The sequence below is a fragment of the Rhinolophus sinicus genome, linkage group LG03 (genome assembly GCF_036562045.2).
Source record: "Rhinolophus sinicus isolate RSC01 linkage group LG03, ASM3656204v1, whole genome shotgun sequence".
Lineage (NCBI taxonomy): Eukaryota > Metazoa > Chordata > Mammalia > Chiroptera > Rhinolophidae > Rhinolophus > Rhinolophus sinicus.
In genome coordinates this window covers 93773215-93794874 of record NC_133753.1, presented here as the reverse complement: position 1 = coordinate 93794874, position 21660 = coordinate 93773215, and the positions used below count along the sequence as shown (strand labels likewise).

The 21660-nt window shown below is 46.7% G+C and overlaps 1 long non-coding RNA gene across 1 annotated transcript in view; it reads left to right on the top strand.

The window, feature by feature from the left end:
- The first annotated feature begins 10738 nt into the window (after nucleotides 1-10738).
- LOC141570379 (uncharacterized) overlaps nucleotides 10739-21660 on the top strand; it is a 49008-nt gene continuing 38086 nt past the window's right edge. Inside the window, exon 1 of the long non-coding RNA XR_012494383.1 lies at nucleotides 10739-10860. This is a non-coding gene — a long non-coding RNA (uncharacterized LOC141570379). The remainder of the gene's footprint in view (nucleotides 10861-21660) is intronic.

Sequence of the window (21660 nt, the reverse complement as noted above, 5' to 3'; positions counted from 1 at the left end):
AATGACCACCTGCCTTTGAGTCTAGTGGACCTCCAGGTTCCAGCATGACGCCAAGTGCAGGGTCCCTTAGGTCACAGTTCAAATTTCAGAAAGAGAGAGAGAGAGAGAGAGAGAGAGAGAGAGAGAGAGAGACTGACTCGCGTCTGATTGACGCAGTCCTATTACTTAGGACCAGGTACATAAGTCAGAGTTACTGTCCAGCTTATGAATGAGCCTGATGGAAAAGGAACCATGTGCTGCCTACATGTCCTGGGTTGCACAGGAGCTGAGAGTGGGGAAGGCCATGAATGTTTGTTTTCTCTGAAACAAATTGTTTGGAGTTGTCTTTGAACAACTCTAAAGAAGACACACACACAATTTTAGGTGAGAAAGTGAGGTTTGGCCTTCTCCCACCTCAGACTAGTAAATGCTTTCTTTATTTGTCTAAGTCTCAGTTTCCTACTCTGTTAAGTGGGGACAAAAATCTCTGTTCTTACCCCTCTCCTTCTCTCACCTTTTGAGCCCCTCAGGCCCCCAGTAAAACCAATCCTAGGCCCCGGTTGTCTGAGCTGGATCACACTCCAAGTTTACCTGTTGCTTCCCCCAGGAACTTTTGCATTTGTGTAGAGAACTCTTGGGAGACTGAATAACCAAAGGAATAAATCTCTAATGGTGAAATGTAAGGCAGTGAGAGAGACCAAAGGGGGAAATATTTTGATAGATGGGAGGGAAGAGAGATGGGAACTCAAAATCCATCTATATAATGGATTCTGCTCTCGACTGCTGACTCCATTTCCTCCTTCATGGGAGAAATGAGTCAAGTCCTATCTTGAACGATCTTGTTAGCCGAATCCTCGGTTCATTTTTAGTGGTAAACTCACTTTTGAGAGTATGTGGGTGCAGCATAAATACGCACCTTGCCTCCCCACTCCATGTTTTCTAAATTCTACGCAAGTGGCCCAGGCCTAGTTTTAATGATGGCAAACTCATTGCAGCCCACATCTCTCCACCTCAGGGAATGAGAGTGCTGGGTTTGTTTCCTTGGAAACTCTGCCTTTCCTCCTCACCTCTTTACCCCTGGTCTGTGGTGGTCTGAAGACCTGGCTTGTATGTTTACTTCACCCAGTTTCTGTAGCAGAAGTTATGTATCCGGTAAGACCAGCACCATCCGTGTGTCCTTGCTCAGAGGGCCCTACATGGCTTTTGGTAAACAGGAGTGGCATTTCCCCCAAGTGACAGCACTGACTCTTGAGCCTGGCACTGGGGCCACTTCCCACCTTGCCTCCCTCCAGCCTTCGTGCCATTGCCCCTGGTACCCTCCTCCTCTGTCCCTGGGCCCTAAGAAGACAATCCCCCTTGTTCTTCAGCCACCCTCAATACCCAACCGTACTCCTACTTCCTCCCCCTCTGTAATTTGGGGCAGATTGCTTATGTTCTCTGGACTGTGACCTCACTGTAACACGAGATTAGAGAAGACAAAATTCCCTAATTCTAGATCCATCCTTTCCCCTACCCCCTTTAGCTTGTATCAAAAACAATGCGAGGTAGTGTTGGTACAGCACTCTACAGTCTATACAACATGACCGTGTTTATTATTTCATTTAAAACCACTGATAGCCCCCAGGGGTAGTTATTTGACAGAGGTAGAAACTGAGGCTCAGAGAAGTTAAGTTGTGTGTCTAAGGTCACCCAGCTAGTTAAAAAAAAAATGGGATTAAAATCCAAGCATCCAGACCATGGGCTCCTTCTACCGTACCAAATGATGTCTCTCTCGCACCCTCTGGCTGACGGCTGCAATCCTGTTCCCCAGGGAGAATACCCCTCATGTGAGAGTCAGCAAGACTAGACTCAGGGTACAACCACCCCCTCACTTCCCTGGGAAAAGGCACAGAGGGTCACAGAGCATCACCACAAAATAGGTTGCCTTGGATCTGAGTGAATCATAAGAAGAAAAAATATGACTTTAAAGCTTGTTTACACATTCCCCTATCACTGGCCTGGATCTCTTTGGAGCAGCTGGGCTGCTTCTAATTTGCTAAGCCCGGATAATTGTTGCTCTGTCCTCCCACAGTGACAGACCAGGGCTCCCTGGGGCCAAAGCCTACAGGTCTCCCCTCCCAGAGCTCCTTTCCCCTTCCTTCCGGGTTCACCAAAGGTGCCACCCAGGAATCAGAAGCTAGAGGCACCCTCAGTTTCTCTTTCTGTGAAATGGGAATGCTCTGCACTTTCCTGTCACTTCTCTCCAGTAGGCGTGGAGGGGAGGAGAAGACATAGCCTCTGTTCCTTACAGGACTTGGGCCTCTTTGTGGGGGAGATATTTGCATAAAAGCTAAAAGCAGAAGTGGCTTCAATGCTACATGATAAAAGGACTCCAGGGGAGAAACTGGGTCCCTGGCATGTTCTGGAGAATTGAATTTTCTAGATAATTAGAAACCCCTTTGATTTCAACTCTTGTAGCTATAAACCCTTCTACTCTACCTGAGAGAGGGCCTTGCCAGAACCGTGCCTGCAGACGACTTTGCTACTATGCACCCTGCCAGGCTGCAAAGCCGCACTGCCGGGGGGCTGGACCAGGGGCGACTGCAGGAGATGGCGTCACGCGGACCCGAAGCCCAGATGGGCTCAGAGTGGCGTTTTCAGATAAATTCCTGAGTCATTTGTTTTATTTAGTTTCTTTGGTTCTTTCTCAAGGAGGTCAAGTCTGGTAAATATCCCAGTGTTGTGGGGGCTGTAATTCATTGTATCACAGCCATAGAAAGGTATACGGAAATCAGATGTGTATGAATAACTGCTATTATTTCTGTGATAAAAATTCCTGGTCACCATGATCTGGTACCTTTGTCACTTTGAAAAACAGCGCTCCAAAACATGGTTTCCCCATCTGTAAAACGAGAGTTGCTTTTCGTTGTCTTTGAAGTCCTTTCTCGAGTTCATACTGCTTGGAACAATAAAACAAACATCAGATCCTTCAAAACTTAGGGGAGAAAGAGACTTCAGGTTCCGTGGGGTAGGTAATGGGCGCTGGCTCCACCTGCCCCCGTTTCTCTCACTCTTGACTTTCCTTTGGGAGTCCCTAACGTTTAGCCCGATGTTGCCACAGCTTGCAAGGAAATGACCTACCATTTTAGAACCCCCGACTCCTTCCTACAATTGTCTGCTTCTGTGCGAATCATCCTCCAATAACATGTTAACCTGTGAGCTTCCCGAGGGAAGGGACCACATGGCCACCTGTATTAGAGTTCTCTAGAGAAACAGAATTAGTGGGCAATAAGATGATAGATAGATGGATGGATAGATAGATAGATAGATAGATAGATAGATAGACAGACAGATAGAGACACACACCTATATACATATATACCCACATATATGTATAGACATATATATACATGTACACACATATGTATATATACACATACGTATACACACATACAATTGTATGTGTGTATACGTATGTGTATATATACAGAGACACAGAGAGAGTAGGAGGGAAAGAAGAAGGGAGGAAGAGAGAGAAATACATTTATTTTTAAGAAAATGTTTCATGCAATTGTGGGGCTGGCAAGTCCAAAATCTGTAGGGCAAGTTGGAGGCTGGAAATTTAGGTGAGAATTAATGTTGCAATCTTGCATTCAAATTTCATAGCACAGCAGGCTGGAAAGTCAGGCTGTTTCTATGGTGCAGTCTTGAGGAGAATTCCCTCTTCTTTGGAAAACTCAATCTTTGCTCTTAAGGCCTTTGACTGATTGGATGAGACCCACACACATCATGGAGGGTAATCTGCTTTACATGCAATCTACTAATTTAAATGTTAATCACACCTAATAAATACCTTCACAGCAACATCTACCCTGGTGTTTGACCGAGCACCTGGTCACCATAGCCTAGCCAAGCTGACACAGCCATTAACAATCATACCCCCTGTCACTTACCTCTGTGTGCCCACTTGGCAGTCCTGAGCAGATAAACAACAGGGAGTCCTAAGTATTCTATGACATGTCTTCATTTCTCTCTTCTTTTATTTCTTCCCTTCTCATTTTTATTAACCCAGGCTTCTGGGCCCAAAGACTCAGCCTCATTCAGTACCACCAATGCTGCCACCTTGGCCAAATCCAGTGGGTGTTGCAGAAAGAGGTGACAGGCCTGGGCTGACTCCTGGCTCCACCTCTCATTCACCCAGGGACCTGAGCCAGTATAATCCCTTAGATCATGAATGCCGTGTCTGTGAAGTGGGGGCCTGTGGTTCCCCCCCACATCGCAGGATTTTTGTGAGGCCAGGTGGGACGATGCATGTGACATGCCCAGTTCAGTGTCTGCTATGAATGAAGCACCCCCTCATCTTAGTAATGATTATTTTATTGCTACTTTACACACAATTAAAACTCACTAATTCAGACCTATCAGAGAGGGCAGTCAATGGCTGGAAAGTCGACATTAAAAAATAATTTTAAAATAATGTCGTTTTATTACTTTAAAATATATTACTCAGTCCAGGCTAATAAAGTGTTACACAGCGAGCCCTTGGGGGACGTATGTTAATGAACAAGTAAGGACACTTGCAGGTTAGTCCATCAGTTACTGGTGTGGAAAGGGGAATATTCACAAGTACTTGAAAATGCGTCTGAACAGTGTATTGACCTCTGTAGATTGTTTCCCCTGCAATCATCTTAATGCACTTTATAAATTCAACCGCTTCTCCCCACCTTGAGAAGGCTCCAAGCTGACCAGACTTCTACAAATTCTGACTTGGTGGGGAATGAATATAAGCCATTTTATTGCATTAGATCAAGACCTTTATTTTACGTTCTTTCTTTTTCTCAGGAGCCTGTTTCCGGGTGGCCATCTTGGACTGTAACTCCTACAAGTGGAACTATTCCTGTCAAAAAACACAGAGGCTGGATTTAGGAGCTTGGGCTCTGAACTCTGACAGACCTGAGTTCAAATCCCAGCTCTGGCTCTTGCAAGCTGTGTGACCTTGGGCAAGCCACTTACCTTCTCTGAGGCACAGTGAAGTGGAGACAAGGTGACCGGCCTCATAGGGCTGCTGTAAGACTAAATTAGATGATATGTCAAATGTAGTTGAATTATGTGAACTGGCACATTAACAGGCCCCTGTACAGGTGCCAACTCCAGAGATGAGTCAGGAGATCATGGGTGGGGAACGCTGACATTATTATTCTGGGTACTAGGCCAGTCCGTGGGTGACTGATGAAAGTTGCCTGTAGTCAGACTATGATCTCAGGCCAGAAGCCCAGGAATTATTGTCATTATTATTAATAGCAACAAAAATGACAACTTATATTTTATAACAGCTATCCAGCTTTTCTCAAAAGGTCTGCTGAGACAATTTATATTTGAGGTATTTGTTCCTCTAGACCTTCCAAGTTTGGATCGGGTTCACTCGCCAGAGAACCACACACACCAAAGTCGTGGAGCCCCTGCAGAAAGGCCTTCGCTAAGTGAAGTTGCAGGCTAAGCCCTTGCCTCGACTGTTCGCCAGCGTCAAGAACCACCCATGAAGGGGAGTCTCTTAGGAGACCCTGGGAGCATGACATCGACCAGCGTTTATTAAGCCCTTCCTCTGGGGAGGGCTGGAGCTTTACAAGCATCTTACTTTGTCCTCACTACATCCAGCCTTGAGTTTGGACTACTGTCCCCTACACCAATTTCTCAGAGGAGGGAGCTGAGTCCCAGAATGCAGGGGTGACTTGCTCAAGGTCACAGAGCTGGTAAGTAGCGATTCTTGAATACGAACACAGCATAGGAGCAGGATAGCAGGATGTATCAGCCTTCAAAAGATTTTCTCTCTCAGCTGTCTTAGATTCTACAAATTTAAGGGGGTACAAACTTCATGGATCCCCTAAGGCAAAGTTTCCTCCCCCTCCCTCTGAACTCCCTTAACGAACATCAGTCTGCCTTCCTTTCTCTTAGAGTTGCTTCCAGCTTCCCTGAGTTGCAGCCATGCTCATGAGTGTCCAAGCTCCCAGTGAGAGCTGGCACTGCATCTTGTCTCTGTTACCGTAGAGGCTTCCCCAAGGCCTGAACCAAAAGAAGCCGCTTAATACATGTTTGTTGACTGTGTTGATGGAAGAAGAATTTCCCAGAGGGTCTTTGGAGAAACTTTGTACCTATTTGCTTCTTCTAAATGACCCCACTCTAAAACAACAGGTCTAGAAGTAGATGGAGGGGGCCACTATGAGTTGGGGCAACCCCAGCGATAGATGGCATTCCCTGGGCCTCCTTGCCAGCCTTGGTGCCATGCCTCAGGAAAGACTGAGACAAGGCTGTGGGCTGGGACCCTGAACAGCTGAAACGCGCTGACTTGCGCCAACCTAAATGGGTCTGCTGCTAGCAACATGAGAGCTGGGATAGAGGCCCCTGCTCAAGGGCTCGGAGCCAGTTAGGAAAGGGGGTCTGAACGAGACCCCATACCAGGGTACCAAGCCCATGTAGCCCAACCAGAGGTGGCAAATCAGTGGTATAACTCGTGTGCATGACACCTGGGCAGAGCAGTTTTTAACTCACTCCTCTTTCATACAACAAAATTATCCTCAGTGAAAGCCACAGAATGCAATCAATAACAACAGTATAGGTGCACTAGATATGCCATTGGCATTTCCTTGGCATTTTCATTAACTACACATGATTTTGACAGCATTACATATTTTAAATACATCCAGACATTGTTTTGATTGTGTCCTCTTTTTCTCTTTTCATTTTTCTTTGTTGAGCTCCACTGAATTCAAGTCATTTCAGGTGGGGACAGGTGCCCCACTTGTAATTATTCTGGAACTTCAGAATAATTATAAACCAATTGCCTCTTTCACAATCCTGCAAGACATTGCAAGTTATTCCAATTTCCTGCAGGACAAAAAACACCATGATTTACACGCTCCTATCAGTCTGAACTTTGATCCTTTGGTTACAGTCTGATATAATAATAGTTTATGTAAATAATGATCCAGTAACTAATAAGAGGATTTTAATAAGCCTAAAATGTCAACAAAAGGTATAACTTTTTGATAAATCCCTTTCTGGATTTTGTTTTGTCATTTTAAAACAATTAAAAGATAAGTTTCAGTTTTAAAAATATTATTAAAATTCAGTAAAACAGGTCAAGCATGAACTAAACTATGCACTTAACTAAACAAAAATATTATACCTGGCAGTTCATACTCTTTCACCGTTTTAAATTTTAAACAAAACTAAACTCCAGTGGTCACCTAGAACGACTGAAATAACTCAAGTTACATTTTTCCATCTTTACAATCACTGCGCTATCATTGTTCATTTCAAATCTACTTTTTAAACACAAAAATACATGATAATACAGGGAGTTGGAGGCACAAATTATACCTGAAGAGAATGCAAACAATTCTGTTGCCTGACAAAATAACTCTTTTTAAATTTATTTTTAATTAACTAATTTTTTTTTCAGTTACATTTAACAGACAGTGTTATTTTATATGAGTTTCAGGTGTACTGCATAGTGGTTAGACATTTATATAATTTTATATGATTTATGTAGTGATGCCCTGATTAGTTTAATACTGACCTGCCATGATCCAGAGTTGTTGCAACATTTTTGTCTATATTCCCTATGCTGTACTTTACATCATCGTGACTCTTTTGTAACTACCGATTTGTATTTCTTGATCCCTTCAACTTTTTCACCTAGTTACCCAATGCCTCTCCTTTCTGGCAACCATCAGTTTGTTCTCTGTATCTATGAGTCTGTTTCTGTTTTGTTTTGTTTATTTTGTTCTTTAGATTCCACATGTAAGAGAGATGATATGGTATTGAAATCTTACCATTTGCGACAACGTGGATGGACCTACACGGTATTATACCAAGTGAAATAAGTCAGAATGACAAAATAACTCTTAAAATGAATGCATGTTATAAGTCCATGTTTTGGGAGCCAACTCTATAACCAGGAGTTCTCCAAATTAAGTTCCACATACAATAAAATGTTTATTAAAGGATAAGTAATAAAATTGTCCCAACGTGAAGCCTATTTACATTATTATTATTATTATTCTCCACAATATCACAACAATTGTTTATACCTTAAACCAAAACAAGATTTTTCATGGAGGAGCATTTCAGCACCGACATTATTTATAATTGTCAGTGTACACACTGGCAATAAAAGCACACTTAATTTCAGTCAAATTTATTGTTTTTTTTAAACTCCTCTGCACCTGCTTATTACCTGAACTAGAGGACTGCACCCATCACCCCACCCTTAGTATACAAGTCAAGGTACTCTAAATGATGCCCCAAAGGTGTCTCTCAGAGCTGCCTAACAGGAAATGCCATGTATTTTTCCTTCACAGACAATGAGAAGCATGTGACTGATTATGTTGCCTTTATTGCTTTGGCACCAAGTTCAGAACCAAATTTATAGCTCCCTTGTAGGATCTTGTGGCACCTCAATTTCTCCCCTTGGTGTTACCCCCTTGGTGTATACCTTCCCTGTCCCAGTTTTCAACACATTGTTTCAAGGTTTCAAGACCTCCCCCAGCCCAATTAACTTGCAGAATCTTCTGCAAGTTTTATTTTTTTTCTCTTGACTGTAGGTGTCTTCAGGTAGGACACAAAACCTCCTGCCCCATAGCCCCCACAACTCCCTAAGCCCTGCCCTGTGGCCTCTTTCATATCTACTCTCTGCTTAGCCTCCGAAAGCATTTCAGTTTACAATCCATGTATGTTTTTTCTTGCTTCTAGCTCCTTGTCAGCCAATTCATATCCTTTGTAGAGTAGAGAGAGAACTCAGTGCAGCTTAGTTTGAGATGAGAGGTGCTATGACCTGGGGGGAGGGGCACCGTGTATCTGGCACTGTGCCAGTCTCCTTTGCATCCTCTCATTCAACCCTTCAATGACCTAATGACAAAAGGAGCGGCACCATTTTATAACTGAGGAATCAAAGCTCCAAGGAGTTAAGTGCCCCCATCTCAAGTCACACAGCTTGTTGGTGGCAGAACCAGGATGGAAACCCAAGCAGGTGTGCAGCCAGCTATGTCTACCCCCATGGGATGAGGGAGGAGACCGACTGGAGTTCTCCCCAAGGGATTGGGGACACCTGGGGAGGAGCTGACCTGCTATTCCTCCTGCCCCCATAGCTTCCTGGCTCTACACACAGACCCCACAGAACTGCCCACCGGGAGGCCAGGCAACACCAGCCCCAGGGCCATATATGGGACGCCACCTCTCGGGTTCTGTCCTCAGGGGCCCGTGTGCTGGATTAATGTTCTGTCGCCTTCTTAAAATTCTTAACAAATTTTTGAACCAGGGGCCACACCATCATCAGCTAGACTGACAAGTGACAGTGGCGAGATAGCCCAGCCACCACCAGACTCCCCCTCATGGAACCATTGGGGTGTAGAGGACACCTTGCCCCCAGCAAAGGCTTCTGGGAGTTGCCACCACAGACCCAGCCCTCCTCCCAGACACTTAGCACCAGAGCCCTTGGCTTCACTAATACCCCAACCTGCTGGAGCCTTGCTCTGGACAGTCGCCACAGCAACCAGAAGTTGGTCTGTGCAGCTGAATGAATCAGCAAATATTTATCAAGCACTGTGCTAGGAACTGTAGGGGAGAATGGGTGGCTTTGCGGGTTTTAACATATTTTCAGTAATAAATACCCTAAAAGAATTGGGGGGAGGGGATATTTGTAAGACCCTGTTTCTTTCCTGTCCTGGAAGCCATGAAGTATACAAAATACCAGTGTAGTTTTGTGCGCACAGATTTCAGAGCTAGAGACTTTTGGTTTCAAACCCCAGCACCGCCACCACTAACTGTGTGACAGTATGCAAGCCCCACGCCGCTCTAAGCCTCAGTTTCCCCTTTTAAATGGGAGACTACTTCCCCCTGCCCACCTCATAGGGCTCTTTCAGGATAAAATGAGCTAATGTGTAACAAAGAGCTTTGTTGACTGTGCAAATGTTAGGTTGTTCTTTCAATAAACATTTATTAAGCATTTACTCTGAGCAAAAGCCTGAGTTAGGCATTAGAGCCTCTCAAATGTAAACGTCCTGGGCTCATTGTGATTCACCCTTTTTTTCCAACTGCGGTGAAATTCACCTAACATAAAATTAACCGTTTTAAAGCAAACAAATTCAGTGACATTTAGTGCATTCACACGATGTTGCGAACCAACACCTCTATCAGCTTCCAGGACATGAAAAGCCTGTACCTGTTACACATCACTCTCTTTTTAGGGACGATTTTTCTCTTGCTATCATTGTTTTGTCCTTCTCGGGAGCAGCTTTCCTGGGTTTGGTAAGATCCTAATGCGCCTCCGATGTCCTGTGACTCCCAGCCAACCCTCGCATCCAAACTCCAGCTTCATAAGCTGAAATCCAGGCTCCTTTGCCAGAACTGGGGAAACCGGAGCCCTGAGCCTGCCGTTTTTAATTACACCAGGGCTGGGTGAGCAGGTAATCGCTGTGTATTTCAGTAAATTACCTCTCATAAAGGATCCATCGTGTTTGCCTGCGTGCCCTTCTTTCTTGGAATCAGCTCCCTGTTTCCAGCATTGCCTCTTCCCGGCAGCCTGTGCGCTTGGCTGAGGTCCCCCTTGTCAAACGCGGGGAGAGTCAGGTGCAGGGGGAGGGGGCGGTCTTTGGGCAAATATTGGACTTGGCCACACTTGCTGTCCCTATCAGGAACCCGATTCATGTTATTGATTGACAGATGCGGGGACCAACTGTTTGGAAAGCTGAGCCCCCTCGGATTGGGATAGGTGTTTCAGCAAACAGCCCTAATGCTGGGCAAACAGGCCTGTTGGAAGAAGTGCCTGGCGTGTTAGCAGAGCAAACCAAGCGCTGAGCAAACAGCTTAAAAGAATGTGGCCACCTCCACGTAACCTCAACCAAGGTATTGATCCCACTGGAGGCGGGAGAGGGGCTGAGCAGGGAACAGAGAGATACAAACCCAAGCAGAATGTAAATGTTATCTTTAAGCTGCGGCTGTCAGGGCCCTAATGGGCATCTGTTTGGAATTTGTCTTCTTGCAAATCTTTAAATCCAGGTCAGGACCACGCACAGAATTTAATAACTTTTCAGAAAGATCGGGGCTTGGGACTGATTTCGTTCTTCATAAGCCCAATTGGGACTTTCTGTTCTTGTTAGAGGTAGCAGCCTTGCGTGGAAGCTTTCTAGCTAGAAAGAGGCAAATCTTCTGAACATTAGTCAGAAGCCTACAGAAAAGAGGAAGAAGAAAATCCAGAAATAAAGGTGCTTTGTCTGACCCCTGAGCTGTCCATGCATTGAGAGCTGGTCGGTGGAAGGAATCCTGACATGAACTCCAGGACACCTGGTCTTGCTGCAGCTGCCTGTACCTTGTTGGGCCTCAGCCCGCACCTCCAAGGGGAGGAAGCAGACCTTGCTGGGCATACCCCAAGGCTCCGACCAGACAGACTCACTCAGCGGTGGGTGGGAGTACACTCTGTATCCCAGGACACACTGCCCCAGGGTAAGAAGGGGGGCCATTTGCTGGAAACCCTGGGGGATGGCCCTTCTGAGCTTAGGACCCTCTGACATCACCCTGTGGCAATGGAATGGATCTGTCGTTCCAGGCGAGTGGCTGCCTCAATCTGGGCGTCCTTTCCCAGAAGGGGGAAGGGAATACGTGATGTTTGCAGATTCCTTGAAAAGTCTAAAAACCATGTTTTCTTGCCTGTTCATGTTTCTGTAAAGGAATAGAGTGAAAAATTCTTCCTCCTCAGCATCCCAAATGAGGGCTATAGGGCTGTGAGCGGATGTCACTACTGGTCCACCATTTCTCCCCGAGAAAAGCCACAGGGTGGCTACGATTTGCTCCCTTGCCCTCCACCCCCTTCTCCAGCCTGGCCTGGTCCCCTGGTTGCTCTGGCAGAGGCTGGGTACACTTCAGCCATGCACCCCAAACAAGGAGTAGGCAAACCCCTACTGGGTCCAGACCCATTTGGAAGACTGAGGCCTGTCTTCAATGGAGGCCATGAGCAGTGTGGGTAACCTCAGGGTATTACTTGGCACTACATTTTACAAGTGTAAAAGGAGCTTATAAACCATTTTGGCTATCTCTGACTTTTCACGTCTGGCCTCATGGTGATAAGAAGAATCAAAGAAAACTGGCTCAGAGGAGGGGTCATTGCCAATTTTAATGGCTCTTTCAACAGGCATTAGACTAAAGGATGCAGGCCAAGTGGTTAAGAGTCTGGGTTTCTGAGTTGAGTGCCTGAGGTAGAATCCTCGCTCTGCCACTTACTAGCTGTGTGGCCTTGAGCAAGTTCCCTAACTTCTCTGAACTTCAACACTCCTCCCTATGAAATGGAAATATACTCCTGAGGGAGTGTTATAAGGATTAAGTGGGCTCCTGTGTGTTGGCCCCTCGGTGCAACGCTCAGCCACAGTAAGCCTCAGTAAATAGTAGGAACTCATTCTTATTTCTGTGACATAGGCAGGGCAGACTTCTAGTGAAAACAAGTTGTCATTGCCAATATGTGACTAGTAGGTTTCCCGATGAGGAAGTCAACCAGTCTTGTCTAGAAAACCTGCCATCAGACTAGGGTCAGCATGGAGATTGCACCACGCAAGCAGAGACATGCATGAAGTTCCTAAGAGCATGGCCTGTGAGAGCCTCTCAGGCTGTTCTCCCCTGCAGATGGCCCACTCCAAGGCTCTCTGCTTGGCAGTGAGAAGGCTGTGAAGACAAAGTGCTCTCTGTTTACAGATGGAGCAGAGGAACCCTTGAGAAATGGAGGGACTTGCCCAAGGTCGTAGAGAAGGTCAGTTGTGACAATAAGGAAAGTCTTCTAAGGCAAAAACCACTGACAGGTTATCAGGAAGAAGTTAAAGCTAGCCTTAAAAGAGGAGTGGATGGTGACCTAATTCCTCGCCCCTCACCAGAAAGTTATTAATTAATTAGGGTTTCTCTACTACAATTAGAAACAAATAAGTAAACAGTACCTGTGTTGACACTCTTGCTCTCCACCTAATGATTGATTAACCTGCCCTCAGTGAAATGTGTATCTCAGCAAAGTTTGTCTCAGAACCATTTGCTCTGGGAACAAGAGAGTAAACACGAGGACACACAAACACAGGGGTAATCTATGGCATGGATTAAGCAGAGATGACTCTTCCCCCAACCCCTGTGGCCCAACAACTGGGTAAATACAGATGATCCCCCTCTCCCTTAAGGAGAAGGCTCCGAGCCAAGGTCATGCATTTGCCCAAAGCCCACCACAGCTGGCCCACAGCCCAGGCCTCAGCCTCCCCCACTCTGCAGCCCCACAGAGCACAGGCAGAGGCCACTGTCGGAACCCCCCCTTTCCCTCCCTCCTGACTCTCCCCTCAGCATTGCGGGCAGTGACATGGATGCTTGCTGCCAGGAACCAAAAAGATGTTGCAAGTAAAAAAGGGGAAACATTAAATAAAACCACTGCTGTTTTCAAAGGTCAAGAACGGACGCATGCCCTCACTGGTCTGGAGGTGAAAAAAATAAGACACATGCACACTATACCCACCCAGTCCCTGATCGTCCTCAGGTTGCAGACCCCACCCTCACTACTGTTGGACAAAGTCTCCCTTTCCTGGAAGAGATGATACCGGCCCCTCTGCACACCTAGAGGAGCTTTTGTTTGAGGGTAGGAGTGTGGGTGCCACAACACCTAGACCAGGTGGAAGGCCTGGGTCCAGGGAGCATAGACTTGGGAAGGGGTTTCTAGGCACCTTGGCCCAGAGCAGATGAAGGAGGGGACGGAGACAGCTCAGAGTGGGGTCTTAACCCATGGTGGGGCGCAGGAGCCCAGAAATCCCTTATCAATATCCGCTTTGCCTCACCTGCAGACACCACCCCTTTGAAAGCCTAAGCTATGAGGTAGTGAGTGAAGGAAAGGATCGGCCCCCGATTCTCCTGCTGTTACATCTCACAGCACGTTCCTGCCACTGCTGAAAATGCAGGCCCTAGAAACAAGAGAAGTTCCTTCCTGTATTCCCCACTTTCTTGCCCCACTTCTTTACTCATAATTACCAACTGTGTACAGGGAAGACCATTAGTCTGAGTCCCCTGATGGGAGGGGTTCATTATTACAAGCGGGGAAGAGAGGGTGCTATTGTATGCTGACTCCATCCACCTGGATACACAGTCACTAGCACTGGTTTTGAAAACACCCAGGTTAGAGCAGGGTTTTCGCTTGAGAAGTGCCAGCTAATTACGATAATGTGAACTACACAGCGGCAGCAGCCACACTGATGAATCATTGAAAAGGGTGAGTGGTGCTGAGAATGCTCATTGAATGATCCACCCGGAAAAATGCGTCTCCACTGCCCGGCACCCAGATCTGGCCCATTATGCTAAAATCACTGTCTTCTCTTAAATCATGGGACCTTCCATACAGATTTTAAATATCTTCAGAACTTCGAAATAAGTAAAAACAAATGTGTCCCAAATCAGAACCAGCCTCATGGGTGTGTGATTCAGGGCCAGAGTTCAGGAGGGACCTTCATGTGGTTTAATGCTCCCTTTCTTGACATTCTGAACAGGGGCCCCCAGCATTTTCATTTTGCACAGGACCTGCAAATTATGTCACCAGTCTTGCATCGAACCCTTAAAGGAAAAAATAAGAAGAAGAAGACGATGCTAACAGAATGTGAGACACAGGAATCCACACACCAAACCCCTTTGCTCTTATTTGAGTCAAAAAGCCCCACTCTTAAAATTGTGAGCAAGACAAGTCTGAGCTGCAGATCTGGTTTTATACAGGAAAGGATTTTATTACATTAGAAATCCCTTATGAGCAGGTCTGACCCTCTTCTCTGAGCTGACCCCTCTCCTCCTGACCAGCCAACTGCCAGAAAAGCACCTTTCTGACCTGCTGTCTGCAACCTGAGGTCCAGGAGCGTCCCTGCTCAGTCCTGAGACACCAGGGGGAATGGAGACCTTGCACAGCAGCCTTCTCCAGGAAAGAAAAGAGGAGGGGATGGGGGCTGAGTCAGCTTCTCAGTTGTTCAAAAATATTTGCCCAGCAAATCTCTATGGGAAGAACAAATTTGGGAAACTCTGGGTCAAAAAAAGTTAACGTTTGGAACTGCAAGACTCCTCGGAACTTTTAAAGAGTTCCCAGGAATTATGCCTTTCTAAGCTTAGGAGGACAGCACTCCCCCAGTTTATTTTGACTACATTGTTCTAACAACCCACGGCCCTCAAAAGAGTACTCACCCTTAGGCTGATGGAACTTAAAAACTTCAGTGCCCCTCACCTGCCTATGTCAGTCCAAGGCTCTCAAGTGCCCTGACAAAGTGTTTACCTGCTCATATGCTGTGTAATGTTTGCAAAAGTAAGCTATTGCTGTCCTCGTAGCCCCTAAAATTTCATGAGCTTTGGACCCCACAAAATGTGTGTTCCCACATCTGGAGGCCCCACCCCTACATCATGCCAAACCTGTTCAAATGCACTCACCTCCCACATTTAATATAATTTATAAATAACTCTAGGAGGTGAGTCAAAGATGGCAGAGTGTCGTTTGCTTAGTAGATTTTTAATTAAACATTGTTTCATATTTGTTTTGCTTGGTGGCAAGGAATGTTCATTTTGGTGGCAATGTGTTTTTTTTAATTTCCACGGCACAATCATTTTCTTAGTTCCGGGAAAGCTTGGGGACCCCGAGTACCAGGTCTATAGTATGTAATGGATAAAATGGTGTTGCACTCAACAGCCTCTACAGTTTGAGAAATGCTCCACTAGATTATTTTCAGGGTCGTTTCCAATTCAGAGGAACTGTCTAGCTCATGTCTAAGTCCGACTAGAGAGAAAGTAGAGCAGTGTAGTGGGGAAAGAACCAACGAGTCCGGATTTCAGAAACTGAACTTCATTATTGTCAGGAAACATCAGGTTTCCTTGAACTAGGTTAATAAGGTGTTAGCTAAAGAGACCTGAGGGGCTGCTTGAATGTTAGGACAATATTGTTGTGCAATTAGCTTATCAACTCTGGATATGTAAATGAAGGCTTTTAAATCCTTGAAAATGTCTCTTGCTCTTAAGTAATTGAACTATTTCCCCTTGATGCCCTTCCTTCTGCCCTGATTACACTTCTTCCTTTAATTAAGCATTAATGTGCAAAGCAATGTGCCTAGGGGTTGAGATATGAATAAGACCCATTCCCTGCCCTCCACCAGCCTATTGTCTAACCAGGAGTGGGTACCATTTTTCTGCAAGGGACCAGATAGTACTTTTGTCTTTGCTGTCCATCTCTGTTGCAGGAACCGACTCTGCCCTTCTAGCCCCAAAGCAGCCAGAGACAACGCACAAATGAATGTGTGGTGATGTTCCAACAGACCTTTGTTTGCAAAAACTACACAGGCGGTATATAGTGTACTGACCCTGGCCTAATGAGAGAGTCAAACATATAAAGAATTTATGAGAATGTACAGGTATAATCCTAACTCTGTATAACGACAGGAGTGCCAGCCAAGAGTCATGGATTGCAGAGGGGAGGGGAAAAGCAGCTGATTACCAGGGGAAGGACAGAGGCTTCCTGGAAGAGGTGTAGGAGTTTAAGGAGATATTGTCTCTTGGTTTGGGCCCTTATTGTTCCCCAGTTGCTTTGTTCTTACCTGATTTTCTTCCCCACCGAGGCTGGAGCATCTGAGACCTGGCATTTTCTTGTACCATTCATAAGGCTTAGCAAAAATGGGTGCGTATGTCCCCCTTACAATTTCTGAGTCAACACCCAGTCAAATAAGGTTAATGTTTTAAGAGCGAAACTCAGACACCCGGCTCTCCCCCAGGCCTTAGATAATCATTTCATGTTTGGGAAACCACGGTGACTTTGGGTGGAATTAGACAATGTAATCTCCTCCCGCACACAACCTCGGCTGTAACTCCTTTATTGTTCTTCCAGGCCCTTTCTCTTTGCCTTTTCAATATCCAAATGCCATGTAGTGTATTGTGACTTGTTTGCTCAAGGCTGGGCAAATAAAAGAACAAAGGAGGCTGGGAGCATCACTGCAGACTTTCCTATCGCCTGCTCTCTCACTCTCTCACGGGGAGCTCAGCAGCCTTCAGCACCCCAGCCCCTTAACAGGCTGTGGGTCAAGGTTGCTTGAGATGGGGGGGGGGGGTTGAGGGTCATAAAGATTAGACAGGAGACTAGGCACTTTCTGAAAGGACTCCTGATAGCATATCTTTAACTCGACCAGGAACTGGGAAAATGATGGCACCCTGGCAATAACAGCCAGTACAGGAATTACTCACCCAGTAAAAGGGATGGAGCTGATAACGGCAAGCTCCAGAGATTGCCAGGTCAGAGGTCTCTCCAAGAGATAGCTGAGGGGCCTCAGCGTCTGCATCGTCTCCCAATTCATATCCAATCTACCTATGAGAGCAGCATGCCCGCTGTGGCACTTAGACCAGCACCACCCCTAAGCCCCTTCTCTAGAGACACTCTGGAGCCCCCACTGCCTTTTTATGCCTGGTATATACCCAGGGGGAGACAATGCTCATGATTCCCTCTCGGGAAGCTGGGGAGGTCAAACGGGAGAATGCTGGATCCAAAATGTAACTCTTTTCAGTATATCAAATGCAGTTAGTGCCTGGAAGCACCCTGCCCCTCCCCTCCTAACCAGCTAGCACCCCAGCTTCTTTCTCATATGCAAATGAGGAACTATCTATGAGCAGGGCCCTAGTTTTGAACCCCGGCCCCCCCAGTTGTAGTGAGATGCAAATGAGCAGGCAGCTCAGCTCCTGACTAAAGGGGAGTCCCTGTCTCATCCAGCCCTGCGCAGGGTGGTCAGCATTCTGCAGAGAAACTTCCCTCCTAGAGAAAACCCTCCTGCTTCCTCTTCACTTGCCCAGGGGGTACCCACCCTGTGAGCTCTGGCTCTAGGCTGCCTCTTCGCTGAAGCCTTGCCCCTGTCATTCTAGCTCTCTCAGGATTCCTACCCTGCTTTTAAGCAGGCCTACACAGCATCAAATTTAATAACACCCTGTCCGATCCTACAGCCTCATTACTCCATATGTGTTCAGTATCACCCTACAGTGTGAGTTTGTTGGCTGGAAACCATGCCTTCGCTTTTATTTTAACCCCCTACGTGCACTGTACAGGGCTAAATAAACAGCAAGCACCCAATAAATGCTACTGATATGAATTCCAAAGATATAAAAAGGGTGCATGCCCAGCTTCCACCTCTTTCAACAGAAGACATGACCATAATAGTAACCAATCCCTTCAGGCATTGCGTGTTCGGCAAAGACGAGCCCCATTCACTATCTCAATTAATCAGCGACCCTGGGAGGTGGGTGGGATTCCTCCCCCAATACAGATGTGGAAACTGAGGGTCAGTGTGAGTGGGTGACTTGCCTGAGAGCACAACTAGTAGGTGGCAGAGTCATTAACAAGGTCTTATGAGCCCATTATTTTTTTCCATCCCATGGGGCGATGAGCCTTAAACGCCAAGAAAAGGTTCAAGGGTGGCTGGCAGTGTTGCTACAGAGAAGGCTGCAACCATTAGGAAGTGTGCAACTTGCTTATTCTCAGATTCAGGGACCACAGAGATGGCCAGGTCCATCAGACTTCGAAGAAGTGATGGAATGTGGAGAAAAAGAAAAACGGAGAAACCGCAGGAGCAAAGGCATAAAGCAGAGCAGGCAGAAGGCATCTGAGGCAGGTGGTGGGTGCCCCTGTGCAGCCAGAGCTGGGCTCATGGAGGAGCTGTGAGTAGAAGGCCAAGCCGGAAGGGAGTGATGTGGGGACAACCCATAAAGGAATCCCAAGCTGAAGATTGTGATGACAGTGTGAGCAGAGAGAAGATGGAGGGTGGGCGGGGCTTGTGAGCAACCACTCTGCACAAGTCCGGGAGGCACCAGATGGAGAGGGGGCAAGTAAGAGTAAGCCAAGGTCATTCCAAGCTCCCGAGCCAGAGAGATTGCTAAAATATAGGTGTCACTAACCAACATGGGGGTGTTGAAAATTGCCACTGATTTTGACTGGGAAGGAAACAGGGAGTATCACACAATGTCAGATTTAATAATATCTTGTCACCATGCACTGTCTCATTATTCCACACATGTTCATTATCTCCCCAGATTGTGTGCTAGCTGACTTTTGGAAACTGTGTCTTCTCTTTAAGCCTCCACAACTCTTTGTGCAGGGCTGAGCAGATAGCAGGGACCCAGGAAATACCGGTAGATGTACATTTCAAGACCATAAAACAGCCTGAGCCACGGTTGGTGGACGGGCATCAAACAGAAAGAGAGACAGAGAGAGAGAGATCGACATCAACTCAATATTTTCTTAAAAGCACTTTGCAGTAGCTTCCCCACAATGAAACACTGTCCCTCAAGGTAGACAATGCCCCATCACTCAGGGTATCCAAGCAGAAAGCAGACAATCATCAGAGGCTTCATGAAAGGAATCCCCGCACTGGGTGGGAGAAGTGGGAGACCAGACAGATCAGCCCCCCCCCCCAGCCCCGCCTCCATCTCTCTCTCACACGCTAAGGTTCAAAAATGCTGTGAATTTGGTCTCCCGTTTCCTTGGCATGTCCCATTCAGAAATAGCCAGACTGACTTCAAAAAAAGAAATCTCCATGCCTCTTTCTATTTCTTTCAAACCCTTTAAATGTCAAGTTCCAGACCACTGCTCTGCTTTGCCGGGTGGTTGGATACCAAACCCATGAGTGCTGGGTTTAGAATAGCATGCTTGCGTGGCCAGAGGAGGGGTCTGACTTCATGCATTCCTAATGCACGTCTATTTTTACAGCCATGAGACACGTTGCCTTCCCTTGCTGTTCACGTCAGTATCACACGGGGACGCTGACACAGGGCCATCTGTCCCCGCAGACGCTTTCTTTTGGGAGGGGAGGCAGAGAGAACCGCAGGGAGAGAGAGATACATTTTTGTTCTAAGTCTGAAAACTGATTTGGGATATGATAGCTCCCAGACTTGAGCTGGCCAGAGAGACCTTTTGCCAATCACTGTTGGGAACAGCATCTCATTTTTTCAGCTTTTTCTGAAGTTTAGCACAGTCTAGTCTGTCAGTCCATCCACACACTCACTCATTCATTCATTCATTCACTCATTCATTCGCCTAAGGCAGCCAGCTCTAGACCACACATCCTTTCACCGTGCTTGACTCTTCTGGATGTTTACAATGCAAGAGGGCATGGAGATGGGGAGGGAACATGACCACGGGGGGGGGGGAGGCAAGTCTTTTTTGAGCACCCCCAATATATCCAGGACTGTGCCCAAACTGCAAGTCTGACTAGGTGGAGTTTCCCTTGAAACAAGGGTCCCTGCATTGAGACAGAGGATGGGTCCAGGCTTGGGAGCCAACGAAGGAAGGACTTCCTGTGTGCTGGAACAAAAGCAAAGTGGTCACAAGGGAAATGGAGGGTCTCGGTGGCTGTGGACCCTAGAACCTGGGATGAGCCAGCTCTTCTGAGAGAGCCCCACACTCTGGGGAAGGAGATCTAGGAAGGAGTCTAAAGGAAAGCCCACTGGGAGCCCGCCCGTGGGCCTTGTTGTGGATTCTGGTTCCCAAAGTCTTTGGAGTCCATTGTACTTTCCCATCTCCCTCCTCCGATCATACATCCACTTTTTCTGTGCCATGCTCCTCCCCCATCCCTGGTGGTCCTGATGGGTTTGTTATAGGTCGTGGGTCCCAGGCCCAGCCAGTAAGAATACCCCTCTGAAAGGGACTGCAGCGGCTAACCCAGGGAGGCACAAATGATCCTGACGTGACCAATTAGCCTCTAATCTGACTTTCTGCCAGAGCTAACAAGGAGGGTGACTTCTCCCAATTGCTACTGCTTTTTTTTTTTCATTTACAGTTAACATTCAATACTATATGAGTTTCAATGTGCAGATTAGTGGTGAGGCATTTATATAACTTACAAAGTGATCCCCCACCCTGCCACTTGTGTCAATCACTCTTGCTAAATCGAGAGCATATGAGTTTGAAACTACCAGTGGCCATCTTGCCTGCTCCACGGTGAGGACTTGTGTGGAGAATAAAGCCAATCAGAGACCACACAAGCCAAGAAGAACAGAGAGACAGTCTTGACGATTTCAAACAACTGCTGATTCCACCTTGCAGAGCCAAGCCCTCAACTGGTTGTTTATGAGACCCAATAAATTATTTTCCCCTCTTCCTCAAACTAATTTGGTTTGAACTTGCAACCAACAGTTTGCTCGCTGATTTTCACTTAGAACTAACTCCCTTGGGCAAGTGGGGCATTAATTGATGGGACCACATGATTGCTTGTGCTCACCCTTGGAGACTCTCCAAAGCCTGAACCGGAATGTGTACCGGGGCAGGAGGCAGCCAGGGTGCCTGGTCCAGCCGTAGGCAGTGTGTTTTAGACCTGACCAGAGGCGTCACACTGTAGTGCCAACAGCTGCAGCCCCGACACTAGGCTTCCGCTGTCCCTGACGTGGCGAGGGTCCCATTGGTGCTGCAGCTTCTAGATGATGAAGCATCTTCTCACCTCAAGCAGCTGCCACTTTATTCCAGCTCTAGGAACAGACTGGACTGGCTCTTTGTAACATTGGGAAAAGAAGTCTTGAGAAACAAGGTTCCTGGAGAATCTGAGTAGGTGGGAACCTAAACCCTGCTCCTTTAGCCATTTGTGGAAAGGGCATTATTTATATTCAAACTATGAAGTTGGTCGCCCCAGCCATGTCAGCGAGACTACAAAG